A 7072-nucleotide genomic window follows, 5' to 3' on the forward strand; every position below is an offset into this window, starting at 1 on the left:
TTTTAATTTCTTCTCTCTCTCTCTCTCTCTCTCTCTCTCTCTCTCTCTCGATCTCCAGCATGAGATATTGCCCACAACTGCATGGAGGTTTCTGAAAAAGTTCAGAAGTGTGCACATTAGATTTAGTTACTTACAGCAAGTTCTATACCTTATTGTAAGTAGACCACTGAGTGTAAATTAGAATTAAGCACAGAACTGAATAAAAAATCATGACCCTTTTTTACATGATTTCAATATGTTGTATTTAAACAGTGATACCCACTACAGCTGCTGTCATGCCAGCACCTAACACCACTGGTTCACTGAGAAAAAACAAGAACTAAGCCTGTCTGGCTATAAATGGCTCTATTTATTAAGGAGATAAGGGCAACTCTGCTTCTGTTGCAAGAAGAAACTAAGTCAGAGAGCCATTTTAAGTACAGGAAGCTTTCAGAATTTACATCCATTTAACTTAACCCAGCATTAAGTTACCTTTATTCTAATCTCCATTGAGGACCTGCTAGTTTGGACTGAACTATGGGAGGGGGAGGGGGTTCTTGGATCCAGACATGGTCCAGCTGTGACCCAGTAACACTGAAGTAGATGGAGTCAGGAGCCACCTGGAACTCCATTTCCTATGCTCCTTAGTGGCAACGGATGCTCTGCTCTGGCATTCAGTTCTTATGGAAGAGAAGTCTGTTGCTGCTGAAGCAGCGGTAGCTGGTGCTATCTTAAAAGTTTTTCAGTGACCTTCATTTATCTAGCTTTTCTTTTGAAGATAACCAGGCCTTAAATAAACCAATATCCATAGACATAGTCATTGAATATTTACAAAAGGCAAAAGAAAACAAAGCCCTAGGTCCGGCTGGGCTAGGAGAAGAATTTTATCAGTCCTTTAAAAACGAACTGGCTCTTATAGTTGCAGAATTGTTTAATGACTGCCTAGATAAGGATATCTTGTCTATAAGCTAGACTCGGGCACGAATAGTAATGATATTAAAGGAGAGGGGAAACCCAGCTAAGGTGGATTTGTATAGGCCTAGCTCTCCATTGGGACCGGTACGCCAGGAGATCAACCATAAGCATAATCAGAGCCAATGACAGGCAGACTCCAATCTCCTAACTGGGTACAAATAAGAAGACGGGCAGGTGGGGGTTGGCTGAGAGCAGACTGAGGTTGGTGGACTAGTTTCCTCATGAACCAGGCTCCTCTGTGCTGATGTGCTCTGCACCAGCTCTCCCTGATGCCAACGCCCTAATAGTAAATTTGGGCAATAGCGGAGCAGAAGGGGCAACCAACGTAGTGCTTTTCAGGTATGGTTGGATTCCAGCTCCCATCAGCTCCAGAAAGTATGGCCAATGATTAGGGATTATGGGAGATGAAGTCCAGCAACACCCCAAGGGCGCCATATTGGCGGCTCCTGCCCTAGAGAGTGCTCAGAGGGAGCTGAGGAACACTGAGCTCATCATGAGGTGAACCAGGTGGGAAAACAATGGTTTTTGTTGACACTTGTCAGGGAACTGACATCGGAGCGAGAGGCGAAGGGGAGGCTCCCAGATGATGCTGGTGAAGGACCCAGCAGCAGGGGGAGAAACAGCTCAGGAGAGGGGGAAGCCAATCAGCGCAACACCAGGGATAAAGGTAGGCAGACGGGGGAAGTGGAGAGAGGGCTCAGGGACTCTTCACTGGACGTCAGTGAGGAGAGCCCAGGTCCTCCGCTACCCACGCCTTCTTTGCGCAGAAGACTCCCGCGCAGTGAGAGGAGGAGGAGACTGGGTGTCAAACAACTTTTATGTTGGAAGAGGTTCAAGAAACGCCCACTGACGGATTCTGCCAGTGGCTGAGGCAGCCACCATGAGGAGAGGCTGCGCAGTCAGAAAGGTTTAACAAGGCAAATTAACCGAGAAAGGCACCAGTTTACGCATGAGTAACTCATACCCATTACAGCACTTTTTCAAGAAGTTCCAGGAGCACTTAAACTCTGAAAAAGTAACCAGGGAACTGACGTTTTTTCATCCTCAGTGTTTCATGGGAAAATGATACCAAGAAAATAGCGTTTTAAAAAATATATATACCACTTCCTCCTCAGTTTAATAAAGATAATTGCAAGTGTTCTAGAAGGAACACAGGGCTACATTGTTGTGCTCTGTACACTTGACAAACATCACCACCACCACCACAAAAAGAACAAATCTTCTATGTCTCCGGCAAACAAATGACAAGATATAATGAGTATGTATATTGACAGCATGAAGGTAATAATTACACATCTCCATTTTCTCTCAGAACTCGCCAACCTCAAACTAGCCACAATCTAGGCACCAGATTGTGCAGGGGGAAATTTTTGAAAGATGGGGGGAAAAGGAGAGGGAATGAACTACGTGAGGTTGGCTACAAATTGCTATTTTCTTCCAGACCAAGATAATCTAGTTATTTGATAAGATAGTTGGTGTGGCAGATGTATGAACCGAATAGGGTTGCTTCCAGGATACTGATAGTGGATCTGCATTCATGAAATGGAATTTCCAAGAATTTTCTTTTGGGTGCAGGCCCTGAGAAACTGCTCCTGACGACAGGGCACATTTTTATATGTAACTCTGTATTTTTGTAATATTTTGTCTCAGTTGCCTGTTGTTGCTTCAGTTCCCTGCACACCGCTTAGAGGTATTTGTAATATATTAAGCGGTATAGAAATTAAATCAATGCTTTGGAGGTTAACTGACATTTCAACATGGTTGTGCAAACATGGCTTGGATTGCCAAACAACAACAACAACAACTTGGGACTGGCAAAACAAAATTCTCAATAAAGTGAGCACAGTCATGGCTCTTTCCTTCTACGCTCCTCTTAGAAACAGATCTCAGAGTCTAAGCCTATGACTCCACTCTCCCAGCCTCTGCCAAGAGCCTTTTATCCTTTTATCAGGTACATCAGGCTTTCAGGCTGAGCAGAGGATAAGGGTAGGAAAAAAGGGACCCTATATAATTCTTCCCTGCTCTAACCTGGCTTTTCTCCTTGAGAGACAAAAGATACAGCTCTCTGGGCTTGTGATGCCAATTTTGAACAGGGAAATTGGCAGGAAGGAAAGAGTTCTGCAGTCCCTGCCTGTTTCACCCCAAGAGACTTTTCCTACTCAACCCAAAGCCTCCTGCAGCCGCTTCACCCCCAAAAAGCGAGCCTTTGTGGGCAGGGTGGGAGGCAACATTAAACTAGACATGCAAGGTGTGCTTCTAGCAGTAAAGTTCGGCAAAATCCAAGCCCCATGACCACCCCTTTGTTCATGACAGTTCTAGCAGATTTATCTCTCGGAGCAGCTCTTCAACTGATTGCAACTGAATAAAAAGGTTATTGTTTATTGTTCGAGATTTCTTAAGAGGGACTGGCAAGGGATGCAGGACTCCTGAGTGGGCTGTGCAGCAACAAACAACTTCAAGTTTTGTCATGCCGTGAAGAGTGTACAAGGGAGGCTTTGGCTAGGCGCTTGTTCTTCTGCCAAACACTAACGAGTTTTACCTTTTCCCCCATTGGGGTTTGTGCCGCGGCTTGATCTGAAAACAGGCACACCTTCAACGAAGAGCAACATCGCCTCCTCACATAATTGTTGCAGGCTACAGTTCACCTGCTGTTCACAATGGAGCTTCTTTCTGCTAAGATCAGCCGGACATGAAAGGGCAACTGGCAATTTGAGTGTGGCGCTGAGAAACACTGGCCAAGGACATTCTCACACTGCAGGGACAGATCTTAATTTTTAAGAAAGAGCCATGATGCTGGTTCCTAGTAATTCACAAGCCATTGAAACTGAAAGAGACTTTAGGCTGCTGCGACTCCTTGTATTTTTACCGTATTTTTCACCCCATAGGACGCACCGGCCCATAGGACGCACCAAGTTTTTTTGGGGGGAAATAAAGGGGGGAAAAATATTTCCCCCCCAGGCGCTTGTGGGGCAGGCAGCGGGGAGAGGCGCTCTTCTCCCCGCAGCCCACCTTCAGATCAGGTCCGGGGACAGTGGGGAGACGCGCTGTGTCTCCCAGCTGTCCCCAGAGCTTGCGGGGCAGGCAGCGGGGAGAAGCGCTCTTCTCCCCGCCGCCCGCCTTCAGATCAGGTCCGGGGACAGCGGGGAGACACGCTGCGCCTCCCAGCTGTCCCCGGAGCTTGCGGGGCTGGCGGCGGGGTCTCCCTGCCGTCAGCCTCCAAACCACTTCGGGAGACAGCGGGATGGCGGTGTTCCACCTCCCTCTGTCCCCTGACCTTGTGGGGCTGGCGCTGGGGCTCTCCTGAAGCCTGGAGAGCGAGAGGGGTCGGTGCGCACCGACCCCCCCTCTCGCTCTCCAGGCTTCAGCGAAAGCCTGCATTCGCCCCATAGGACGCACACACATTTCCCCTTCATTTTTGGAGGGGAAAAAGTGCGTCCTATAGGGCGAAAAATACGGTATACATTAGAGTACCTGAACAAAATAATGTCAAACTGTGATCCTATGCATACTTGTTATCCATGCTATTTTTCTAGAAAAAGGGGTAGTGGAAGTCACCCTGAACGCTTCCCTTGTAGTAGTAGTAGTAGTAGTAGTAGTAGTAGTAGTAGTAATTTATACCCCACCCATCTGGCTGGGTTTCTCTAGCCACTCTGGGTGGCTTCCAATAGAATATTAAAATACAATAACATATTAAACATTAAAAGCTTCCCTAAACAGGGCAGCCTTCAGATGTCTTCTAAAAGTCAGATAGTTGTTGTTCTCTTTGACGTCTGGTGGGAGGGCATTCCACAGGGCGGGTGCCACGACCGAGAAGGCCCTCTGCCTGGTTCCCTGTAACTTGGCTTCTCGCAGCGAGGGAACCGCCAGAAGGCGCTCAACTCTGGACCTCAGTGTCCGGGCAGAACGATGGGGGTGCAGACGCTCCTTCAGGTATACTGGACCGAGGCTGTTGTTGTCTTATAATGGCAATGTCGCCCACCTGAGAGGTGTCGAAGTCAGTTCCAGCGAATTCCGGCTTAAAAAAAGCTCTGCTTTGTTATTATTAATTATATTTCTATACTGCCCTCATTCAAAGATCACAGGATGCTTTACAATAGAAAAACACAAAAATGCATATGAACAAAAACAATGACCTCCATCTCACTACAATTTAAAAGGCCATAGATTGTTTCCTTAGCCAAAGGTCTGGAAAAAGAGGGATGCTTTTGCCTGGTGCCTAAAGATATGCAATGAAGGCATCTGAGGAGCCTCTTCTGAAGTAAACCAATGAGACCTATTTCTGAGTCAACGCACATAGGATTGTTCTGCAAGTCAGCAGCTTGTAGATCTCAGGTGCGACTGTTTCCCCAATTTCCTTCGCTTCAGAATGTACACAAGGAATCACAGAAGAAGCTGCATGTGAAAACAGCAAACTCTTAGCTTACATATTTTTATAATGGTCAGATAACTGGACAAATAGGGTGGCCAGATAAGCTACTGTAGTGTAGGGGGCAGAACACTGGATGAGGACTGGAGAGATCAGGGTTCAAGTCCCCCATTGAGGCATGAAATTAATTGGGCGGGTCATCGCCTATCAACTCACAGCTAGGGAAGCTGTGGCCCTCCAGATTTTGCTAGACTTCAAGTCCCATCAGCCTCAGTCAGCATGGCCAATGATCAGGGATGATGGGAACTGTAGTCCAACAACATCTGGAAGGACATGGGTTCTCCGTCTTCACATAACCCAAAATCTGCCTTGAACGAGAGGAGGGACAAGGCTATAAAAGTTTAATGTTTATGAATAAATATTTTTTTTAAAAAATACAGGGATTTTTTAAAAAAATACTCCTACTTCTCTGGGCTATTGTATGAATAAAATGGGATCTTTGTACTCCTTTGAGAAAGGGTAGAAAGTTTTAAAGAATCCTACAATTATTCACAACGTTGAGTTTGGTGGGAAGTGAGGATTCTAAATACTTAGCAATTAGCTTTGTATCACCCAAACCCATAGGGGGCATAGGGACATTAATTTTTTTTTTATCAGTTATAGACCATTTTATATTGGCCTTAGTTAGTCTTGGGCTTTCCCCAAAGAATTCTGGGAGCTGCCATCTGGTGAGGGTATTAAGAATGTTCTATGATATCCTTAGCTCTCCACACAGATATAGTTTCCTTTGGAGAAGGACTTAAATGGCTAAATTTGGTTTAAGGGCCGAAGTGTTGATGTGCCATTAGTCCCTATGTGAGACAAATACTCAGCTGAAGACAGAAGTGCCAATTAATCAGCCGCTGCAGGAACTTGTAATTAGCAACTAATTCCAGAATGCCTTTGCTCGCCATAGCCTCGGCTCCCCCTCTCATTGTGAGGAGACTCCTTTCATGGATTCATTAGAACAGTCACTCCTTCACAGGGGAGGAAGTGAGAGAATTTCTTTCATGTTCCACCTCCCTGTTCCTCTACCGTCTCGTTTAGTTTTCAAGAAGGCAGGTTTTCTCTTTGCTAAGCTAAAAAGTCTGAGGTCCCTGGTTCCAAAAATGACCCACTAAAAGGAAGCAATGAAAACTCTCTGAAAGAACACGATTTCTAAATGCACAGGACACATAAAACATGATTATGCTCAGGTCGACTAAGAAGATGTAGCTTGAAGTCTGACTATACGTACATCAGGAAGAACTTTCTGACGGTAAGAGCTGTTTGACAGTGGAACTGTCTCCCTCAGGAGGTTGTGGACTCTCCCAGAGTTTGGATGGCCACCTGTCATGTATGATCTAGATCAGGAATGGCCAAACTTGGCCCTCCAGCTGTTTTGGGACTACAATTCCCATCATCCCTAGCTAACAGGGCCAGTGGTTGGGGATGATGGGAATTGTAGTCCCAAACAGCTGGAGGGCCAAGTTTGGCCATTCCTGATCTAGTTGATTGAAGGCTTGGAAAGGATGATCTTTGGGATCCCTTCCAACTCTTCAATTCCATGATTCCATGATCCGTGCAAAGCACATGCCAGACTAACTGCATTTCAGTCCGTCTCTACACCATCTAACATTGTGGGAGAGGAATGCTACCGTGTCAACAGGACTTGCAAATGTTTTAGGCACGCATTAGCGATCGTGCCTCACCATGTCCTGGAAAAATCTTTGA

Source organism: Podarcis liolepis, assembly GCF_965112155.1.
Source record: "Podarcis liolepis genome assembly, chromosome: 9".
In the NCBI taxonomy this organism is placed as follows: Eukaryota; Metazoa; Chordata; class Lepidosauria; order Squamata; family Lacertidae; genus Podarcis; species Podarcis liolepis.